Raw genomic sequence first — 24,983 nt, 5'->3', positions numbered from 1 at the left:
CCCGGATGAGAAAATGTGAGAGAAAATACATTCAAATCCATAATGTGCTATACAAGTGTAATTGATTGGGCTATATTTGCTTGGGGACACAATTAGGCAACCACCATTCATTTGGAATCCAGCAGACACTGCTAGGGAATGTGGCTGGGCATTTATCTGGCACACTTGAATTAAAACAGGAACTATTAATCTGTCTCCAAGTATTGTGAAGTTCATTCATGATTCACTCTGCTCAAGCTTCCCTGCTAACAAATCCACTGAAATACAGCCCAGCCCACTCAATACAGCTTATTTACCAAGCTCATTGCATATCTTCTACATGATACAGAATCATCCATTAGGGACACGTACTATGTTTCCAGCTCTGCTTTTTTTCTTTTTTTCTTTTTTTTTTTTTTAGCAAGATAAATTTTGTTACTATCCTGTTTCTGGGTGAAAACTCTAATTTTATAATACTATCTTACGTTCATACCAAATAAATTACGAAAATACCAAATAAATTAAATATGATACTATCTTACATTCATACCAGACAAAGACATTGTGATAATGTTGTCTTTATTTCTAGTGTACTGATTATAACACTAAAGTCAAGAGATGGTGCTTTAGTTTGCTAGGGCTGCCATAACAAAGTGCCCCAGGTTGGATGATTTCAACCACAGAGATTGACTGTCTCACAGTTCTGGGGTCTAGAAGTTTGAGATGAAGGTGTCAGAGAATTATTTTTCTCCCCAAGACCTGTCCCCTTGGTAGGTAGATGGTCATCTTTATCTATGTATTTTCATGGTTTTCCATGCATGTTTGTGTTCTAACCTCCTCTTCCTATAAGGATATTGGTCATATTAGATTAGGGCCCATCCTAATAACCTGATTTGAAGTCATTACCTCTGAAGAGACCTAAATGCAATCACATTCAGAGGTAGTGGAGTTAATTTTTGGAGGACACAACAGCCCCAAATTTTACTTGCAAAGCAAACACTTCTGTGTCCATCGAAAGATGAGTGAATAAAGAAGATGTGGTTTATGTACACTTCTAAGGGAATTTAATGCAATATTTTAAAACATCTTAATTATTTATTTAAATAGCAAAAGTTTAGCAAACATTTACTAAATATGGATCTAGAACAAAACTCTATATTATCCTCTGAGAAATAATAATGTGGAGACATGTAAGATAAAAATCAGAATCCTAAACACCCTGAGATATTATGTCTCTTTTAGAAAAAAGTAAACTGTGACAAAAGTTACTTGTTCAAAATCATATAGATGGTAGATGGCTGTCCTAATAATCAATCTCAGAACTATTATATCTTGAAGCCCATAATTCTTTGGTTTTTTATTTGCTCCACTTCTGACTCTATAGGATGCATAAGAGGCCACAATAATCAACTATGCTGAAGGACTCCAAAAAAGAAGATATTTACAAAGGGGTTGGTCTCAAGTGTAAGCTTTAGAATATGACCTTATTTTCATACCCATGAACTATTGCTTCTCCAAGCACCCCTAAATATTGGGATCATTGTCCAGTACAGGGATTCAAAATCTTTTCTCTCTGGTCCCAGAAGGATGGATGCTGGGCAACGGAACGTCTGGTGGGGTTTAGTAGCCAGAACATTAGAAGATGAATCCACAAAGTTCTGAGGGTTAGCAAAGAATTCAACAATTCAAGCTGAAAGGACAGAATGATGGAGATCCTAGGCCTGGGAAAGCATGATGAGGTCATAAAGCAGGGGAGAACCTGACTCATTAATATGCATGGAGAGAGATGGTATGAAATGGCCTCAGAAGCCCAGCTCTGGGACAGATTTTGGGGGGACACTGGACGCCATAGTAAGGGATTTATATGGTAGTTTCTAGGCAGTGGTTCTAAACATTCGTTGTGCAAAGGAAACACCTGGAGGACTTGAGACCTGTCCCTAGAGTTATTTATCTTGCACCCCAGAAGACTCTAGGGCTAGGCTTCCAGATGTCACCCACTGAGAACTATGGCTGCAAGTAACGCGCAGTCAGGAGAGGTTGGCAAGCAAGAGTGACATGTGCTGGCACATGAGGGTTGGGACGCCAGAAGACCGATCAGGAGGTTCTTTCAGTAGATGTGAAGGTGGTTACAAATTCCAAGTATTTCACATTTTAATACACATACAACCTTCTTTTATTCAACTCAATGGAAGGAAAGTTGCTTGTTATTTTAAGCTAGGATTGAAACTGTGTTCGGTCCCAAATAATCTCAGAAAGCATTTTAATTCTCTGTAAGCATTTTGGCTGCTTATCGGATTGTTTTTCCTTTAGCTTAAATCTAATAAGATAATAAAGCCACTAAGAAAGGATTAGTGATCCCTGACCTGTTCCTCTAAGATGCTTTCAGTACTAGTATTATGAATCAACTGAGCTGACTTAAGTAAAATAAACGACATCCTTTACTTTGTTTAATCTGGCAGTCAGAAAGACCAAGATCTTTCTTAATGTTCCTGCCAAAGGTTCCATTGGGTTCATTGCAAATCCTTTCTCCTCTTGAAGGGACATGGACTCCCTTTCTAATCGTCTTTCCTGTTCCCTAAGCAATTCTGGGAGAAATTGAGGTGGCCAACTCAAGATTATACATATAGAATGGCTCACAAATATAGTGACGCCTCAGTTAATTAGAACGCTGTCATAATAGAGGCTTCCAGGGGACAAAATCTTGCCTTAAAGTTGCTCCTATACTCCTTTGGTTCAACCCATCTTTAAAATCATGGGATGGACACTAATTTCTATTCATGTCTGTAACTCTCCTGTCAGAAAGAGCACCTATCGAGTTTCACCCAGAATGGGTACTCGAAACAAAACAAAAACTACTGAACTGGATTGATTTCTGTTTCCATAGAGTCAATCTAGCCAATAGTAGTTCGTCTCCTTATGGCAGAGAGACTCCAGTCTCTCTCCTGTGTCTAACTCGATGAATTTCTTCTGTCAATAAGATAGTGTGATGACTACGGAAATGATCTCTCTCTTTCTGGAACACTGAGAAAATAGAGACAACAAAATTAAGAAATTAAAAATAGATTCTCAGAAAAAAACAATGTTCTAATAAAATATTCTTATAGAGTGTTTAGCTTGCTTAATGATATACATTTTAGTTTTTTTTTACACACCTTTAGGCCTATATATTCAAGCAGAATGCATGTATGATTAAGCATATGAACAAACGTGCACTCATATCTACATATTCATAGTTTATGACGCGGGCTGATGCCCATATGTGACTTTTGCCTAGTGCAGCAAGTTTTAGCAAAGAGTTTTTTTTTTTTATAAATTTATTTTTTATTGCTGTACAATTTGCCAACATATAGAATAACACCCAGGGCTCATCCCGTCAAGTGCCCCCCTCAGTGCCCATCACCCAGTCACCCCTACCCCCGGCCCACCTCCCCTTCCACCACCCCTAGTTTGTTTAGCAAAAGGGTTTTTACTTGGTATTTCTGATTAGAAATAATACCTCACTTTTAGCCTCATATCAAACTGTGTTTCATTAAAGATAATGTATCCATTAATTAATTTACTTATTCGTTCAACATTTATTGACTCACTGCTCTATCAAAAACTCCTTGGTCAGCATTGTAGGAAATATACGTATGCAGAGCGCACGCTCCCAAGTCTCAAACAGTTAGCTTATAAAGCAGTTTCTAGGGTTGTGAGCCAGTTTTATCTTTTACCCAAAGCCTCCCAGTAGAACCGGTGATGTCTACATAACTCATTTGCTGACAAGCTTATAATCCTCCGGAATAGGATGGAAATTCTCATGAACCAAGGAAAAGATATCAAAAAATCGTCAACTTCCACTATGTGGCCCTTATGCTTCTTGTGCTTTTTGAAGGATATTTTGCAAATATGCAAATAAGAATATCTCAAGAACAAATTCTTTCTTTAACATTACCTTATATTTGAGGACCTGGATTACATGATAGCTGTTCGCAAAACAGAATTCCGGGGTTGGAGAAGTTCGTGGGCCACTCAGCAGTGAATACCTACCCTTTGAGAGAAGAGAGTATCCTCATTCACCGGTGGCTACTCACTGGGCCTGTGGAGTCTATGATTCAGTAAAATAGATAGTTTTCTACTTTTATTTTTAAGTCCATTTTATTCTACTTTTTATTTTAAGTCCAGTTAATTTGCAAATTTACAAAACACTGACTTTTGTACTTACTCAAATAGTACAGTCATGATTTATACACTGGTATTCTGGTTGAAATAAACTAACTTCTTAGGGCTATTAGGCAGTTTTGTATCTTTTCAGTAAAATAGTTTTTGTATTAACTATACCTGAATTCAATTTGAATGGGCTTTTGATTTTTTATTTGTTTTGTTTCTGACGCTTGGCCCAATTTTAGTAATTTAACTTATTTGAGGACTTAGGATATCTTGTTTTAATCTGATTTCCAGTTCTTGATTTCTTAGAAAAAAATCCGACATTCACTTTCTCCTGATTTATCCTCAGAAATAACACTAAAGGCAGAAATTTTCTATTGGATCGTGTAGCATGTTTTGGGGATAATATTCATCACTCATTCATTCATCCAATAAACACTGTATGTCCATAATGTATCAGTTCTGGGTTAGATGCTGTACTAGTTGCATAAGAGGGGATCACTCAAGATGACACAAGATAAGATATTTTGAATGAGTGTGTGTATGATGCCAAGAAACAAGAAAATATAAAACATGGGTATCTAATGAAAACTATGGTATTCTGGAAACATTTTTTTTTTTTTTTTTTTGAGACTAGGAGGCTGGAGTTCTTAAAAATGAGCTACCATGACATGTTTGGGAGATAGGGAGTAGTACAGGGTGGTGGGTGTCAGAACTGGGCATTGGAAGTCATGATAAGGAAGAGTGTGAGGAAGAGGCTTCCACCTTGGAGAAGGAGGGCAAGGGGGGTGGAGCCTAGCAGAGGAGGCAGGCAGAGGGAATTTGGGGAGGGTGGTCCGGAAGTTTGGAGGCAGTTGGGGGTACTCCTTCGGACCTCCCTCAGGTAGGTGAGGCATCTCAGTTCATTGACTGGCACTGGCAATTGCTTTGTGGCATGCTTGGTACAGAGCTGACGGCCAGAAAATAAAGGTAGCTAATACAAGAACAATATTTACTAGAATGTTCTGATTATAAAAACAAAACCTGTTTTTGTTTTGTTTTGTTTTTGAAAGAAAAGGTCTTTGCAAGGTTTGGTGTAAAAGTTCTACGGCAACTAGGAAGGTGTTTCAGTAAGCTCCATATTCAGGATTTTGGTCATCATCAGACTATTTATAATATAAACAAATGTGATAAGGTGATGATTATTAACAAGGACAGAGTTTGAGTGACGCTTCTCTACATTTTCTTCATACTGTGCCCTTCTCCTAGAATGATTTTGTTCACTATTTCTATGTGGAAAATTTCTGTACATTTTCTAAAACTAATTTTAAGATCACTATTCTAGGAAGCTTCCTCTTACCTCCTACTCTCAGCCGCCACACCCCTCCTCTGTGCCCCTTTAATGCCACATTAATACCTAACTCATTGCAATTGCACTGACATTGCACCTGTCATGTTCCTTCACTGATCCATGAGATGCATGAGAAAGTAATTGGGACTAACTCATCTTCAAATGTCTTGTGTCTAGTGATGGAATAAAATGGAACAGAGAGTCAATAAATGCTTGTTGAAAGAATGAATGAAACTTAAGACTTTCTAAAGCAAAATTGGTCCCTAATCAATACTCTATACCTCCTTTCTCCTTCGCCATCCAAAATGTCTTCAATTGGACTATTTTAAATAAATTGTGTGCTCTGATTTCAAATGGTTATTAAATAATGCGTGTGTATTATTAAAAGTTTAAGAAATGCTAAAGAGCAAAGGGCAGAAAAAACATACCAGAGTCCTACCACGTAGAGATAATAAATGGTAACATTTTGGAATATGTGTGTATAACTTAAAGTTTATTAATGAAAAAAATGATTTTTTTTTACTATACATAATACTTGGCAACCAGTTGAATTAAACTCTATATCATGAGAATGTCTAGTTTATTAAAATTCCTTTCTCATTCAACTTTTAATGACTGCATGCTATTCCATCACATGAATTTGTTATAATTTATGAGCCATTTTCCTTTTTTAGAACATCAATGTTCCATTTTGTATTAAAGGACATCTTATAATAATTAATGATGTGAAGAAGATTCTTTGATTTCACCTATGACTGAATTTTTATGAGGCTTAGGGAGAAATGGCACTGATAGGTAAATGGGGAGCCAGACTTGAAAACTTTCATACATATTTTAAATTGCCAACTGGAAATGTTAAATAATTTATGCTGCCATCAACAATGACTAAGAACATGCATTTTCTCAAATAACTTTATATTATTTTCATTAAAAAGTTATCACTTTGGTGAAATAGACATATGTTTAAATTTGCATTTTTCTAATGACAGAATTTGGGTATTTAGATATTTTCATAGTAATCTTTATTCAGTGCAATTTTTTGTTATAATCATACAATTATGGCTGATTTGCAAATTTACAATACTTTCTATTGATTTGCTGTCAATGTTTTGTTATGGATTTCTAGTTTTTCAGAAAAACTTCATAATAGATTGCACAGATTTTCTCCATTTCCATTCCAATGTTGATGAAATGGCCCCAAGACACAAACCACAGCTAATGACAAGTATCCCTCACTTCTTGCAAGTTTGCTTACACCACTTTGCTTTTACTAAAGACCTACATTATTACCTGTTTTCACTAGTGGAAACAAATCTGAAGAGGATTTTCAGTTTTACAGAGAAAAGGCCAAAAAGGGAAAATAGTGTTTACAGGTAGTTTTGCAGCAAGCTTTACAGAGACAGTGGACACGCCAAGCAGCCAGAGTGGCTTCACCAAGCTGCACTCAGGCACCTTAGCATCAAGCTGCTAGAGCTTTGAACTGTGTGAACATCTGGGCTTTATCTCAGTTTATTTTGTGCATCCATTACCAAGATGTGTTATAAGATATCAGAAAAGCCTAAGAGAGGTTATTTTTTGGGGCCTGGGAATGCTTAAAAAATTTTCCATATAAATTAATGGTAATTGCTTCTTTGCTTTAAGCCATTTTAGACTTATGCAAGAGGTTTCAAAAGAATGCTCTACTTTCAGCTAACGGGAAACCCGTACTAGGAATGACACTGGATATCTTTGAGTTTTCCTTGAGTTTGACTCTAACGTGAATGTCTTTATAGCATTATTCATAATTTATATTTGCTTTTTAAACCCAAGATAGATTATCTTCTTTCTTATAAGGAAATATTATTTTATTCTTAATACACGAAACTAATAGTTTTAAGGCATTGATGATGCATTCCATCAAATGTTTTGTACATTCAACTAGATGTAATTTTTTTAATGATTAAATAAATTAATGACATGGATTGATTCTCTAATATTGAAACACTTGCCTACATTTTTATAGCTTTCTTATTCTTTCAAGGAAACGAAGAACAAAAATTTGCAGCTATAGTCATCAGTATTTGCTCACTTGTTTTCTTTTTTTGGGACTCCTTTGTCATGTTGTGACTTCAGGATTGATTGATTGGATCCGTCCTATGACTTGGAAATCTGCAGACTCTCTCATCTCTTTCAGTTAAGTTAATAATCTATGGGTTAGTTAAAATTATTCTTTCTTAGAAATAAAGTAGTCATTGTCCTTACTGTCTTATTCCAGGACATGATCATATTTTTCTTATACTATTTTAGTAGCCTCCTAACCTGTGTCCTTTGCATCTACCTTTTGTGAGCCCACATTCTGTTTTCCACATAGGAGCCAGTGACCCTTCCAAAACACAAATCAAATTATGTCAATCTTTTGTTCAAAATTCTTCAAAGGCATCTCTTGTCACTCAGAGTAAAAGCCAAACATTCTTGCCATGAGTTCACAATTGACAACTTGTACTATAGAAAATAGTTAAGTCCCTAATCAACTTATTGAGTGCCCAGGTAAAGCATGAATGTAGCAGGGTTATGAGAGGGTATATCCCACCCCTGCAGTGTGGCCCTTTATTCCTTAACTTCTGATAGAACTGGCATAGAAGTAACTCCCTCTAGAATCTCAGGGCACCCATTTGATGTTATCTGAATATTACAGGGGTGGTGGTGGGGAGTTATTGTAGAAAATGTAATAGGCCATTACATGATAAAACTCGTAAGTGTGCACACACATGAATGCATAGATGTATCTACACATCGATAATATGCCTATATTACTTTCATAAAATTATATATATATGTATATGTATAATTCATAAAATTATATATATAGATATATGTATTTATATATAATTTTATGAAAGTAATATAGGCATATTATTTTTTAAAACCCACATGAAATGTGAAATATTAAGTACGGCCATATTTGTTCTTTCATAATGTGAAGTTGAAAATACTTTGGCTGGGAAAACCCAACCTAAACAACGCCATACCTGTAATTCCATAGAAAGTCCTACCGCCGTTATCTTTGGTTCTCTCCCCAACTAAATTATCCTTTCCAGTTATGCCTTGGCAATTCACTTCATTTGACTGTAAATCACACCAATGTTGAATCCGACTTAGATGCTGAAAATACCTTGCTTTCAGAATGTGAATGGAACAACATGAGATATAAATGTAATTTTAGATAACTTTCGATCTCTTTACACCTAAAGAGAATGTTAAAAATCTACTCAGCAACTCTTATTAGTAGTGTTCCCTTCAAATTATAAAATGGAAGAGTAGAGCCATAGACATAAAAAAAATTGCTATCTTTCATAGTTGGTTTTACTTGGCAAATTGGCCTGAGAACATGATCATACATAATCTTTGATTTGGTCATAGAGTTTGCCTTGGAGAAAATGTTACATTATGAATTCCCAATTAATTTTTAATATTTGATTAGCACACTATAAGATATGATCTCCCAATCCATCCCACTACAAATTATACACAGCATATAGCGTGGTGGTATCGTTTTAGATCTGGTCAGCAAAAACACAAAATGCCCATTATATGGGCAATTTAGGGAGTGTAGATGATGCATTTGAGTAACTCAGTCATCAAGGTGGCAAGAGTGATGTAAAAACAGGCTCTTCTGAAGCACAGTTGACAAGGCAGTAGCAACCGAGTTGGCTTAAGCCATGACTAAATTCACGCTGAGAAGTATGTTGTTTTAATAGAGAAACACTTACATTGGTTTGTTTTCATGCGATTTTATTTATATTTATTTTCTTTCCTGTAAGCCATAGAGGAGAAATTGGAGACAATAAATATCTTCCTATTGGAATGGAAGGAGTGGGGGATGGAAATAAGGAAAAAACGGACTTCCCCAGGGCACTAGGTCTTCATTGTTTAATACTACTTCTCAAGGACCTACACTGGCCAAGCTGTGCTCCATTAAGTGAAGCAAACATACATGGACATAATAATAGAGTAATAAATTGCTATAAAGTATCTAGAAACAAATGCAGAAAAAATATTTTTAAAAAGAGAAAGAAAAGAGCCCTGACATCTCAAACCTTTTTCTATATAGATACTACTTTAAGATCTGGTATGTTTGGCTGCAGAAAGTTGCCAATCATGGTTGAAAAAGTAGAAAAGGGATCACTATTTGGAATTTGGTCTATTTTTGTAAGATTGTGAATCATGCTTGGTAGGTATCTGTTGAATTTTTCCATATAGTGAAAAGTGTATTGTATTGAGAAATAGATTTCCCGGTTTTAGTCTTGGATTATAAATAGCACTTGCAGTTGGATAAAACTAACATTTTATAGCTCTGATTTTCTTATTTGACAAAGGTTTGTATGGATATTCTCCATAATTCTTTAGCACTTGGTGCTTCTATAAATTCAATAACAACAAAATACAAGATTGTCTTTAGAATGCTTTTGAATATTTTTAATTATTGTCGTTTTCAGCCCTGGGATTTAAATTCATTTTTATTATAACTTTTATAAATATTTTCACAAATGAATTTTAAGACAAAATGCTCTCTTTCTTTTTTTTTTTTTTTCAAAATGCTCTCTTTTAAAAGAAAAATAGGGGCGTCTGGGTGGCTCCAACGGTTAAGCATCTGACTCTTGATTTTGGCTCAAGTCATGATCTCAGGGTTGTGAGATCAAGCTCCATGTAGGGAGCTTCTTAAGATTTTTTCTCTCTCTCTCTCCCTTTGCCCTCTCAAAAAAAAAAAAAAAAAAAAAGGCTTAACCTTGATTTATCCTCAATCGTGCCAATCACTTACATTTATATTAGCCAGTGACAGCATGGATACTCCTGTTTCCATGGGGAACTGAGTTAGTTGTTTACAATATCCTGATGAGAAGGCATCGGTATCATTTTACCTTTCTTTGAGTCTTGCTTAGGAAATGAGTTAAGTAACCTAACAATGTTTGAATTGTAGGAAAAAATAAATACAATTTTTTCTTTGTCATTAGCACAGATGTTCATGGTATGAGACTGATGAACGGATAATCTCCATGGACATCAATAACCTCAGCTTAGAAGTCAAAGCAAGAAAAGAGAAAGAGATGTTGATTAAAACAAAAAATAGAAACTGTTTGCCATACCACATGCTAACATAATAGAAGAAACCGCGTAATGCAATTAAAATCACAATAATAAATCACTAACTTAAGTAAGCTAAACACTTCTGTAATTAGGCTGTCATGGGTTTCATGCAATTTTTACCGGAGGGGCATCAAGTCGTTCAAAAAAGAATGACATCAAACATCTCACCTATTTGTGCGCATTTATTATGTGAGATAGAACAAGATATATGTTTCCCTTTTGTGTTTCAATTACCCTTCATAGCTTCAGTTCTGTCTCATAATATGTTTTAAATTCTTTAGAGGTGGTGGTATCTTCTAAGGATCCATAGATGATTTCAAACGTTCACCTCTCAGTTGTCATTCATCAATCAACAGGCCCGTAGCTGTAGGCTTCCTGAAATGTTTTTCATCTCTGGAGGACAACTCTTGAATGTTGTATGAACATAGATTTTGATATATTAAGTGGCATAGTTTTGTTTGAATGCTTTATGTCCTAAATATACGAATAATAATGAAAAGATGGTACGCAGTTAAACATAGTTCAGAGAGGGCATTTCAATATATGGTACGATGTGGGTAAACTAGCATTGGAGTACCAGTTTTCAGAAATGAGACATGTCAGCCAAGAATTTATACAAAGAATTTTCTAGTCCATCTTGTTTTAGTCCTCTAATAGTGACGTTCAGACAGGTAAATATGCAGAAATTTAGAATAAACTTGTAAATTTGGGGTTTAATGAGAAAAATTTGAATTATAGAACCAGTCATTAACACTTACTGATGGATATTGGCAAACCATCCCCCTTTCTTCCTAAATGTATGTATTTGTTTAAGATTTTTGTTTTTCCAATTAAAATTGGAAACAACCATTAAAAAAAAAAATTGTTACCAGTGTTTTCAGTTGTGGTGATTCCCTGGCCTCCAGTGCGTTGAAAGTGAGAACTCCTGAGTCACTCCAGTGACTTCACATCCTGGCCTGGCCACTTACCAGCTCCATGTTCCTGGCAAGTCACTCAAGTGCCCCAGGCTCCTGTTTCCTCACCTGCAAAAGGAAACAATAATAGACCCTTCCTCAAAGGCTGTAGGAATAAAATGAGATGATATACAAGAACCTAATATGCAAGAACTGCTTAAACCAGTCCCTGGTACAGAGACATTATTATTTTATAATACGCGTGACGCATTTCCTTGAACACCACCTACGGGGCCAAGAACTATGTGAGGAGCCAGAGATACAACAGGAGAGCAAAGCATTTCAAAAAGATGCTGAGGGGGCGGTTGCAGGGGTTGGGGAGAGGGAGGGAGGGAAAGAAAGAGGAACAAAAGCTGTAATTACAGAGCACTGGTATCTTGCAAAGTTACATGCCCCAACTACCATGCTGGACTTGCGCCACCGTGATTGTTCTTAGTTCAACATTGCTTTATTGCAGATACCAGAAGTCTTCTTAAAAGACCTGGATGCATGAAGTACACGGACTTGATGTACTTTATCTCTGTGAAACAGGGGAACGTTTTCCACGTTGAGAATACGTTTTTAAGGTCAGTCATAAAAGTTGGATCAGTGAACACTAGATGGCGGCATTTATGAAAAATTAAATTGGAATAAGCTACAGAACCACCTCGACCATCGCAGACCTTTTTTTCACAACAGAGACTTGTTTTTTTTTTCCTTTGGTTGTTTGTTCTTCTTCTTCTTCTCTTTTTTTTTTTTTCTCTCCTTTGTTTGCTTTTACTGTTTCAAAGATAAAGTTTGAAAAGTCATGAGGAAAAAGAGATAGGCAGGAAGATACTAAATGTATTTCTCTTGTTTTACACACAGAATCTTTGAAACACTCCACTCCTGGGTGCTCAGATGAGTGTTTGAGCTGTTGACCTATTCCTAGCAGAGTATTAAAGATTGACAAGGTACAGGTGGTCGCTGAGAAAAAAATAATTTCAGAAGATACTCATTCTAAACACAATGCCTGGCATTGATGTACTAATGATTCCAGAAGCAGTTGTGCTAATTTTTTTTCTAAATATGTGATTATGGATATAATTAATTGAGGGTTTTGGGAAGTCCCAAGTAAGGGGTTAAAAACTTTGTAGGTATCACCTCATTATATATATTTTTTAATTTTTAATTTTATTTATTTGAGAGAGAGAGAGAGAGCGCGCGCGCGCGAGAGAGCACTAGCAGGGGGAGGGGCAGATGGAGAGGAAGAAGCAGGCTCCCCCGCTGAGCAGGGAGCCAGATGTGGGGCTTGATCCAGGATCCTGGGGTCATGACCTGAACTGAAGGAAGATGCTTAACTACTTGATCCCCTCAGGTCCCCCATCCTCATTATATCTTTTGAAAGCCTAATGAGGCAGGTACATTTTTTGTCCAGTTGTGTAGGTGAATAACTGGAGTCTTAAAAGTTTTGAGAACTTTTGAAAGGTTACACTTTTATGTGAGGAAGTTGAGTTTAGAGGTTCAAATCCATGTCATTCTGAATATCAACTGAGATTTTAGCCATTTTGTTGTGCATGTATTTAAATCACAGGATTTTGACTACTTAATGACCATGAAATCACACCATTTTGAGACAGCAATGGCATCAAGCAAAGTTGAAAGTAACTTAGAAATGGTTTGATCTACAGATAGGAACCAAATTCCTTAACAACAATAGCAAATTGAAAATGTTGGGCTCTGAGTATCCAGAGAAAATATTTGACTTTTTTGACTTCGTTAGATTGGGAAAATCAATTAAAATTAATCATTTTGTTTTGCAGTTGTCTTAATTACTCTTTTGGATTGACTCAGTCAGTTATTTGTGTAAATGCAACTGTAACAGCCCACAGAGGAAACAGATTTCATTTTTTATTATCTAGAAAGTCAAAGAAAAAAAGAAAATAGAAAAAATCAATGTACTCTTTGTAATGTAGATAAGTTTAAAATGCATGATTTCGATTCTATGTAAACTACAGAAAAATTCATAGCTTTCATATTTTTAATGTTTAAGAGTCATATATAAATTGTAACATCTAAACTTTACACAATGTTTATTTTGAAACTTAACTACAAAACAGTGATACTTTCATTTTAAAATGAGACAATTCCACAACTCAATAGTATACTTTTATGTAATTACGTTAATAGTTGTTAAATTAGAGAAGCTAATACCAAACGCAAATCCTTATGAAATCATGAAAAAAATTGCTAATTCTCAATATTTTTTTTTAGTAGAAGATAGGGAAGAAAGTAGCCCCATTCAGTTATTTAATTAATATCCCAACTGATTTATCATTTAAATATATCAAAGTTTTGTACTTAATTTGGCAGATAAAAATAGATCACTTCACATGAAATTATAACGTCAGTCTGTTAGTCAGACCTATTTAAAAATATCTTTTTATCATGAATTGTTACATACTCAATGTAGAACATTTTGAAAAATACAGAAAACAAAATATTATTAAAATATACATGCTGTTCCCAACCTACAGATAGCATTATTCCTATTTAGTACACTTTTTCTAGTGTTTTCTTCATGCATTAACTATGAATGTGAAAAAACACAGATGCATAATCACAAAAATACAAATGAAGATATATTACTTGCACACCCATATGTCTCAAGTTGAAATAACATTGAATATAAGATGCAAGATTTTGTTGTCTTTTTTAAATTTAGCATTGATATGTACTCATATACCCTTGGCGATAGATATTTACCAAAAAACTACATAACGTACTATCATATTCACGTAACACAGTTTACTTAAACATTCTCATATTTATGAATACTTAGGTTTACTTCTATTATATTTTGTAATAAATAACTGAAGTAAAAATTTTGTACATACCTTTTAGGTGGTTTTATGACTATTTCTTTCAGGTAGATTCCCAGAGATGAAAAGACTGGATCACGGGTTATGAATATTTTATTATTATATACTGTCCTCTCTCTCTCGTTACAGTCTTTGCTTTTAAGATTCTTTGTACGTATGCCAAATTGCTTTCCAAAGAATGTACTTCTATTTTTATTTCTACTGAGAGTTTATTAAACTGTCATAACACACACTCTGGAATTTTTAGTATTTTTCATTTTGAAAACATTAATCGATTTGGTGTGTAAAGAAATAGTATTTAGTTGTTTTAATTCCCACATCTGATTTCCAGGAAGAATGGACAGTTGTTCACGTCTGTATGTTTTATTTGTGTTTCTTTTGTGCATTGGCTATTCATGCTCCTTTTAGGCAACTTTATTGAAACGAACATGAAAGCAGCGTCAAAACAACGTGGTTGCCACACAATTACCAATCAGCTTGAAGCCAGTTTAGCTCTTTTTGTTTAGAATATGAATAATGTACAAAAGAATTCTGAAAAAAAAAATCTCTAGAGTAGAAAACTGATGCTAATCATATCATTGTTTTTCATGAAAATAAGGTGTGCTTTGAAGTATTTTTGCTACTTCCTTCTATTCCCTTGGCTAAATTTTGTTTTCATAATGTTTATTCAGTTAACCTTGGTATTTTTACTACTTATCTAGTCTTGGTGCTTTCTCCAAATCCCCTTTCCTTTTTAATTCATGTACTTTGGAATTTCTCTTGTTGATTTATCTCTGTCAAAAATTACCTCGCAGTGTAATAGGCTGTCTCTGGATCCATGTCTTACAACATCATTATTACTTAGGGAAGTATATATTTGCAAGCTTTCAACAGTATTTTCCATTTGTGTAGCAGAAAGCTAGAGCTTTAAAAAAGTAACACTGCCCACATCTGGCCTGGCAATGGACTTTTGTGACTTTCTAGTACTGGCTAGTAGGTATTTATATACAACAGAGATGTAGGGACACTCATACAAGTAGTGAATGAAACAAACGCCTTCCCTTCCTATCCTTTAAATATCTATATTTATGAGTATATAAATACATAAATATTGAAATATATATTTATAAACGCATGTATAATATCAATATAGTGTGTAGATCTATATATCTATGTGTATATATATGTCTATATCATATATTGCTCATGGAATCTCTTTTTAGTTGAAAAAATATATATAACACTAAAAGGGAAAGAAACCTTTTACTTTTCATTTTGATCAGTGGATAATTGGGAGTGATTTTTTTTTTTTTTTTAGCCATGTAACAACGAACTTTTATTTCCTTCTACAGATGAAATATGAAAGCTGAAGTAACTGAAATTTTCCACAATCATGGTCTTGTATCACCTTGAGAATTGGGTAAAATCTCCTAACTGATTCTGGAATACTTGATGTAGAAAGCATAACTCTATAGAGGTTTGATTTGATTTCATTTGAATTGAAATGTTCAAAAGATCCTTTAAGATTGAAGACTCTTTCCTCAAGAAAAAGAAAAAGAGATATATCATGAATGGAAGTGAACTGATTTTGCCGTCTCAAGAGTCAGACAATTAGATCCGTGTCTTGTGCACGTAGAGATGACAATTAAATCCATAGGAGTAGTGACAACACTATTCAAAAGATTAAGGCTATTAGCTCTGACTTGAAGACGAATAGATCAATCCTTGCTTAAGTGAGACATAGTTTAGTTCTCTTTCAATATCTTGCAGGTTATTAAAACAATGTTTGCAGAGCCTGCATTTCACTGAAAAAAAGTGTTTTAACATGAATGCCATTTTGTTTATGCTGCTATCCTCACTGTTCACCATTTAACATTTTCTCTTGAATAACCTACATTCCCTTAAATCACTTAAATAATCTACATTTTCATATGTAATAGTTAAATATTTAAATTAATTTGGTTGGAATGCTTGTTGCGTCTGCTGGGCAAATGGACATATTTTTGTTGGTATATGATCCATGACAGCAAATAGCAAATTATGCCTGTGTGTTTGTTTGTTTTCTTCAAAAAACAAACATTTTCTAACAATATGTAGGAATAGTGACAGGTAGAGACTCTTAGTATCACTGCATCACTCTTACTGTCATCATTAGATTATCTCTAAAGTTCATTCATTAAGGGGAAAGTCAGTCATCTCAAATATTATCCATGTGGTCAACTGATTTTCTCAAATATACACATAAGCTCATTCTTCATGTTCTTCCTCTACTTCCTTTTCCAAGTGTTCAGCTGGAGAAAGAGAGAGACAGAGAGACAGAAACAGAGAGAAAGAGACAGAGGGACAGAGAGACAGAGACAGAGAGAGACAGAGAAGAGAGAGAGAATAGGAGGAGGAGGGAGGAGGGAGGAGGGAGGGAGGGAGGGAGACTCCTTGATATTGCAGAAGGATCTATTTGTCTATTCAACTACATCTTCTTTGTGATAGCCAGAGAGGTGACTCATGCATTACCAAACAAAAAAGATGTTAAGCAGTCGGTTTGTTCTAGTTAAAGCTTAAATTAACAACAACAACAACAACAACAACAACAAAATATATATATATATTTTAAATGAACAGATCATCCATGCTTGTTGGGGCCAATTTGGATAATTTTCTCAGTCCATCGGGATTAATCCTGGAACAGATGCCAAATTTAGCGAATATGAATAGGGAATACCCAGTTAAATTTGAATTTCAGAATAAATAAAAAAGACACTTTTAGTATATACAAAATATACTAAATTTTGTCTCAAAAATATACTAAGTTTTGTTCCAAATATATTAAAATACGTCCCAAATTTTGCATGGGACATAGTTATACTACAAAATTTATCAATTGCATATTTGAACTTTAGATGTACGGGCACTCTTATCTGGCAAGGGTGTCCTAGAACTACTGTGCACAGAACTGGACATTTGTTCTTACTCTCCATAAGCTAGCTGTTGCTGTCTTACAGCTGAGCTCTGATAAATGGAGAACAGATAACAAATAGATGAGAACCTGTCCTACTTTCACCTTCCTTCTACTCTGGCAAACAAATGTTCAAGGCCCTAGAGAAGTTTTATCCTCAGACTCATATCTGCAACCATGTCTACCCATTCCAGGAAGGAGCCGGGGCATACCTCCCTACCCTGGACTCCATCTGGAGAGCACAGTGTTCTGAATACAGTCACCCAGAATGTCATAATCTCCGTTTCAATTATGTAAAATGCAAATATACTTGGACGACTTCAACACTTCGCTGCTTTTCATACTTTCATGTAAACTCCTTGGAATATTCCTTTTTTCCTAGTACATAGTCCGAATTGTATTTTCTGCTCAACCTCCTGTAGGTAAAAATGATACTATTATCCTTAACATGCATTCAGGGAATAAGTTAGTAGTCACATTTTTGTCTTCCTTATATCTAGATAAATAAATCGATTAAGAAATGAATATTTGAGAGTGTATATATCAAGCACTATGTAATGTGCTTATCAGTAACATGAGACTTCATGCTGTATCTCATTTAATTTTCAACACCTTGGAGTTGTCTTATACTCCATCATGTTGCTTTCCATCATGTTGCTCTCTCAGTGCCTCTTCACAACACTTCTCTTTATTCTTTGGGATGTAGTTCAAGCACCATCTCCTCTAGGTAACCTTCTAGACTCCCTTCAGCTGGTTTCAGAGGCACTTATCTGTGCTTCGCCAAGCTTCTGTGCTTCCCTCTGCATGGGGTAGTCATTTCTTTCCTGCTGCCACGTCTGTGAGCTCCTCAAGCCTGAGTTACCTGTGCTCCAGAGCACTGCCCCCCACCACCACCCAGGGTCTTGTTACCCCCATGACCCTTCCTCTGGATGACTGTCTGCTCCATAGACCTCTGCATGGAGGTTTCTCATACAGAAACATTTATTTCACTATTAAGTGAACAACAACCATCTACAGTTGATTTACATGGAGAGATCTCCCAATGATGAGAGCCAGTCTGTGTGCGTTGGCCTAAGACACATATTTGTATGAATGCTTTTCAGAGGGTCTAACCGGCTAGTCGAGTTCATAATGTCCTTTCTCAGGAAATCTGAAGCAGAAGAGAGAATAGTTGAGCCCTATCCATGCCCAGTCTCTAAAGTGAAATATGGTAAACATCTACTGCTGCTGCTGCTGAGGGGATAGAAAGAAAATTATATTAGGAAGGCAACTTGACCAATTTGACCCTTAGTTTCTTCAGCAAAACCATCCTTGACCTCTAGGCCACATAATGTCCACTGTGTTATGCGCTCATGTTAAGTTTCATCATTTTGAACCACATGTTTATTCACATGATTAATAGCTTCCTCTCCTTGAAAGCTCCTATAGAAGAAGAGGTGGATTTATATCTCCAGGGTAGGGACTAAAAAATATATACACCTAAAAAATATATACATATATTTATATATATACATAAAATATATAAAATAAATAATATATATAAAATAAATAAAAATAAAATAAATAAAAAATAAAATAAAATATATAAAATAATATAAATATATGAAATAAATAAAATATATATATTTTATATATATAAAAATATATACACCTAATATATATATTATATATATATATATATATATATATATATACACCTAAATGAATTTTGGATGAACTGTGATTTTCATTATATTTTTCTCCAAATAGCTGGCAAACCCCAGCCTCCTAAATTTTACCTAAAGCGAAGATCCTTCTGCTTAGATCGATTTTAGAAACAACTGTTGAAATATTGCTGTGAATTAAGCCCTAGTCATAGGGCTTCTTCTTCCACTAACCTTCAGGGATATTCCAAGCCAAACAGGACTCTTACATCTACGAATTCAAAAATTTTATTGTATTTTTATTTAACATTTTTTTAAAGAATAAAAAAAATTATTTGAGAGAGGGAGAGTGAGAGAGAGAGCAAGCAGGATCCAGGAGGGGTAGGGAAGGGGCAGGGGAAGATGAAGGGGGACTCTGGAGCAGCCTCCGCGCTGAGCACAGAGTAGAGGTGGGGCTCAAAGCCAGGGCCCTGAGATCCCCATCACTTGAGCTGAAATCATCAGTCAGACTCTTAACAAACTGAGCCAAACAGACGCCCTTTTGTAATATTTTTAATGCAGGAGACATGCTCTCTTTTGTTGTATGCATTATGCATCTAAAAAAAAAAGAAAGAAAAACAAATGTAAAAAAATAAAATTAATAATTCCAAGGGCAACAAGAATACATTATTATGAAAACCCAGAAGAACGAGGGCTATATTCTTATGGAAGTAATTAGAAAAAGCTTACTGCTAGATCAAGTGATATTTTAAACAAACTACTTCCTGCTGTAAAGAAAGTGACTAAAAAAAAAAAAAAAAAAAAAAAAGAAAGTGACTAACTCATCTCTAATTCACCACAGCAACTATTACACTCTCACCTAATGAGAGTAGATGAAATGTTGTTGACTGAAAAAAGTGTTAGAAATTGAGTGTGATCCTGTTTTTTCTTTTTATTTTTTTCTTTGTTAAAAGGTAATAGGATGTCAGAACTTTAAGGAGCTGAAGAAACTACGGAGTCTAATTTTCTAAGTTTATAATTTAGAATAAACATCCGGAGAAGCCATGACTTGTCAGGTTAGAGGAAGTTAGGTTATTTTCCATAATGATAAGTATTCTTTTTTTTTTTTTTTTAAGATTTTATTTGTAAGTACTCTCCACATCCACCATGGGGCTCAATCTCACAATGCTCAGATCAAGAGTCACATGTTCGCCCGCTGAGCCAGCCAGGTGCCCCTCCGTATTGATAAGTGTTCTGAAAAAAGTACACCAGGGCAGTAAAGCCGACGACTCTCCAGGGAGGCCAAAGAAAACTGCAGAGCAGGTGGCTGCTGAAGGCCGATTGAGTTGAGAGCAGGGTTACAAGGAAGAGCTCGCTATGTTTTTCTCCAGGGCGAAAGCATTTGGCCAGAGAGTGTATAACACATGCAAAGGTCCTGAGGTTGACATGGATTTGACCTACTCGAGGAACAGAGAGAACGTCAGGGAGGCTGGCTTGCTGCAGATGAGAGTACAAATAGCAACAGGTGGGGTAGAGGAGTGACCCAGGAAGGCCTGTGACTTTGGCAAGGCATTTGGGTCTTCCTGCAAGTTGAATGCAAAGCTATTAGAGGCTGCAATATGCTGATGTGCGTGTGGACAGACCAACGGTTTTATTCACTACGCACCTCCCGTGTGAAGTCAGCAACCGCCTGTTACTATTGCGATCAAACATGATTCAGACAAGGTTCTTGCTCTCTAAAACCTCATAAATCTATCAAAAAAACATATAAACACTATACATGTTGTTAACATGTCCCCGTTAACCCTGTGGGGACAGAGGCATCGTCTGACACCGTGCCTGGCACACAGTAGGTGCTCCGTGAGTGTGTGTGGAAGGAAGCCGGGGGGAGGAAAGGCAGCGGGTCCCCGGGGTGGATTCTGTTCCCTGGGAACAAAGCAGCTCTCCCTCGGGGGCCCCGCTGGCTTTCGAACACAGCTCATTCCAGGAAATGACAGAGTTTGTCACCTTCATTTTTCCAAGCACAAGTCATTTCGTACAGTTACTGAGGTGCTGCTGTGGGGGACCATGGGGTCTCACGGTGAGTGTGGGAAGGCCATCGCAGGTGGCCCAGGTGGGAGACTGCACCAGCCAGCCCGCCCGCCTGTCTGGAGTGCGGGTGACACGAGCGGGCCACAGACCTCACAGACCCACAGCAGCAGGAATCTGCTGGGCAGGCTTCGGGGAGCTCAGCTCCTCTGACGAGGGCTTCATCCAGAGAGTGGAAGTGATGGTGATGGAGTGGAGGGCGGGCTGCAGGGGCCGGTGAGCGCGGTCACCAAGGAGCCAGCGGAGGCAGGGAGGAGCCCTGCGGGTTACAGCCCGAATCCTGGACCCGAGAGCTTGTCCTGAAGAAGTCATCAGAGGGAAGGAACTACCTATGCAAACCCTGAGCTCTCTCCTCCAAGAAACCGAATATCGGGGAGGCAGCTCCTTGGTTTGTGAGCAAGTCACGGTGATTTTCCTTAGGAGCCCAGGGGCAGCCACGCGGTGGAATTATTTAGTGTTGATTCCCTCTCTCTTCTAGTGACAATTCTGGAACGGCAGCAGCATTGTGGGACGGGGCTGGAGAGAAGAGGGCTCATTGAGCCTCAGAAGTAGGAAGTAGGAGGGCATCTAAAGGTCGTCTATTCCAGGGCCCCTGGGCGGCTCAGTGGTTGAGACTCTGCCTTTGACTCAGGGCGTGACCCCGGGGTCCTGGGATCGAGTCCTGCATCGGGCTCCCTGCATGGAGCTGCTTCTCCCTCTGCCTGTGTCTCTGCCTCTCTCTGTGTCTCTCCTGAATAAATAAATTAAAAACCTTAAAAAAAAAAGAGAGAGAGAGAGAAAAGATCATCTATCCCAAAACGTTGATCTCACAGACAAGGCAACTGAAGTTTAAGAAGGCAAGCGACTCACTAAGGTCACTCTGTTGTTCCACAGCAGAGCCAGTGAGAGACGCCGGGTATCTTGATCCTCAGTTAAAAAGATCTCCATACAGGAGCGGAGTCCCGGCTGCATTTTTTTAGGCACAGTGATCTGAAGGTGGTTTGGCCAGAGGCGGAGCAAGGAGTGGTCGGTGAATTCCTCATCCAGCTCATTGTCCAACATCCATGTTTGTCGTTCAAGTAAAAAAAAAAAAAAAGAGTTAGGCAAAAAATCAAACATCCAACAGGCCATTCTAATGAATGACCCTAACCAGCATGTTTTACTCACCGTATTTGGCAACCCTGCATTTTGCTCAACTCAAGCAAGTCTTGAAAGTCGCCGGGCACTGCAGTGTCAAGCAGTCACCATGTGGTTGACTAATGAGTCTCTCATGAAGCGATGAGGAATCACGGATGGACAAGAGATTCGGATTCAAACAAACCCGTGTTCTGAGCTTCGCTTTGCTCCTTGTAAATCATGAGGACATGGGCAGACTCAGGAATTTCCTTTTGCTTCTGTTCCTTAAAGCATAAGATAGTTTTTTAAAAGATTTTATTTATTTATTTATTTATTTATTTATTTATTTATTTATTTATTTATTCATGAGAGACACAGAGAGAGGCAGAGACACAGGCAGAGGGAGAAGCAGGCTCCATGCAGGGACCCCGATGCGGGACTCGATCCCGGGACCCCGGGTCATGCCCTGAGCTGAAGGCAGATGCTCAACCACTGAGCCCCCCAGGGACCCCTCAGCATAAGATAACTTTAATGATCTTGAAGAACTGTTGTTATGATGATTGGTTACCGTATGCGAAATGATAAAATATATATGTATATATACACACATGTATTCAGGACAGTTGATGGTAGATTTAAAAATATTCATTTATGATCATTATAAAAATAGGGCAAAACGAAAACTCTGGGTCAGTTCCCATGTAGGCAGTAGAGTCTGGGGATTCATAGACTTTGGGGAATCGCAGAGCCAACTTTCAAGTTGTAAAGATCACATTCCTGGTTCTCTTATCAACTATTTGAACACCAAGTAGGTGACCTAGATCTGCTAAGCTTTGCCTAAGGAAAGGTGAGGGGATGGGAATGTAGTAAATAAGGGCTATGAACCTTAAGTTAGCCACGTGAAGACGTCGGACTCCTGGCTCAGTTGGTGACAGCTCTGATTATTAGCCTCACCGCTATTACTTACAATTGAAGCTTTGCAAATATGGCCTCTCCCGAGATTGGGTGGTTTAGGGGAAAAGCAGGGCTTGGAGGCAAAGTTCCACTCGGGCTTTGCTTTTTGCACTTTTCATAACCACTTATGTTCTTCTGTAGTGAAGAAAAGGCTGAGGCATCACTGTAGGTGGCTCGGAGATTGTGACCACGTCACACAACAGCCAATAAAGAAATAGGTTGCTTGAAGGGATTTGTCGTGTTCGACAGTCCTGTGTCATTCTGAAGGCAATGTATGAGTGCTACGTTAGTCTTCTCTTTCCAAAATGCCTAATTATATATATAAGAAAATCACCTGCCAGAGATTATATTACTGCCTTAAATCTATGGTTATATATAGGGGGAAAGAGAACACCTCTTCCCTTTATTTTCACATGAGGAAACAGCACACAGAAGGCTCCACACTGGCTAGAGGAAGAGTTGAAAGTAAATATGGGTTTCTACCAATATCTTCCTTTTACATCAGGCTAACTTCATATATTTCTGCTTTCTTAAACACTAAATACTGACTGTAATGGAGTCCCCATAAATAATCAAACACTTAATTCATGCATATGCTTTCTTTTTGAAGAAATTCCATGAGAGTTGTGCATTCACACACCGAATCCAGGATCGTGAGCATGCTGCAGGATCGAGCTGTCATCCTCTACCTACCAAGAAGGACATGAAAACAGAAGACACTTAGGACAGATACCAATTTCAAAGCAATTCAGGGGAGGGGGAAAAAAAAAAAAGAAGCCTGAGTTCAGAATTATTACCTATCAGATCCCAAACAAATCCCTTGAACCTACATCTATAACCCTCATTAGAAAGGAAATAGGATGTGAGTAAGAGCCTGCGTTTTAATGTTAGGGAAACCTGGATTACATATCTGGTCTCATCGCTGACTATTTGTGGAATTCCTGGAGCCTCAGTTTCCCCGTCTGTAAAATGGGATAATACCTACTTCCCAAGATTGTCGCAAGGAGTAAATTAGAATATAAAATTATATTAATCATAATAATAAGTGTTAAATGAATACTGGTCATGTTCTCTTCCCCTTTTCCTTAGTTCTTGGAGATTCATAGCTCTGAAATCCAGCCTTCCCTCTCCTGGTGGGGTTTGTTTTCCTTGAGAGCAGGACCCAGTCAGCATTCCTTGCAACTGTGTGCTTTGAACTGCTTAGTAATCCCCTTCTGTGACATGAACCATGTCAGTCCTTGACTTCCATTATCATGTCTATGATCACCAATAGCTCTTTGGCTTCTGTTCAACTTGCAGTCATATTTATGATGATCCCTTTAATTCTGGCCTCAAGGGAAAGAGCCCTTCCCTACTAAACACGTCACTCGGGCAGGACATGCAAAATGTTAGTGTCAAAAGTAACTACAAAAGAGTAAATACTACTTAACTTTCATCTGAGAGAGGAGAAACCAAACTCAGAAGCCCCACAGTGAGAACTTTAGGCATTCCACCGTAAATTTTTCAAATATAAAATTTCACCTTATCGTATTGATTGGATTTCCAGAAACTGGCCCTGTACAGTGGTACGAAAATTACTAGAACTAGAGGAAACATTCTGAAATTGGAGTAAGAACAAATTAAGAACAAATTAAATTATTTAGAACCACTAAATTTTATGCTTGGAAGGGGACCTCATAATCATCAAGCCCAATGGTGATCAAAACTCCAACTGAAATAACCCTTAGAAAAACTGGAACAAATGTTCTAGACCTATGTGTTTCACAAGATTTTTAAAAAACTACTTTTACTTCCATGATAATATTTAAAACGATATGAGAATAGTCCCTGCCGTTTGAATGACAATATCGAAATAAAATGTCTCAAGGTTTTATTGTCAAAATGTGTGTTTATATTTGCAATTCCATTGGTACAAAAACT

This window comes from Canis lupus, chromosome 3 (assembly GCF_003254725.2).
Source record: "Canis lupus dingo isolate Sandy chromosome 3, ASM325472v2, whole genome shotgun sequence".
Lineage (NCBI taxonomy): Eukaryota > Metazoa > Chordata > Mammalia > Carnivora > Canidae > Canis > Canis lupus.
Note: the sequence above shows the minus strand (reverse complement) of the source record.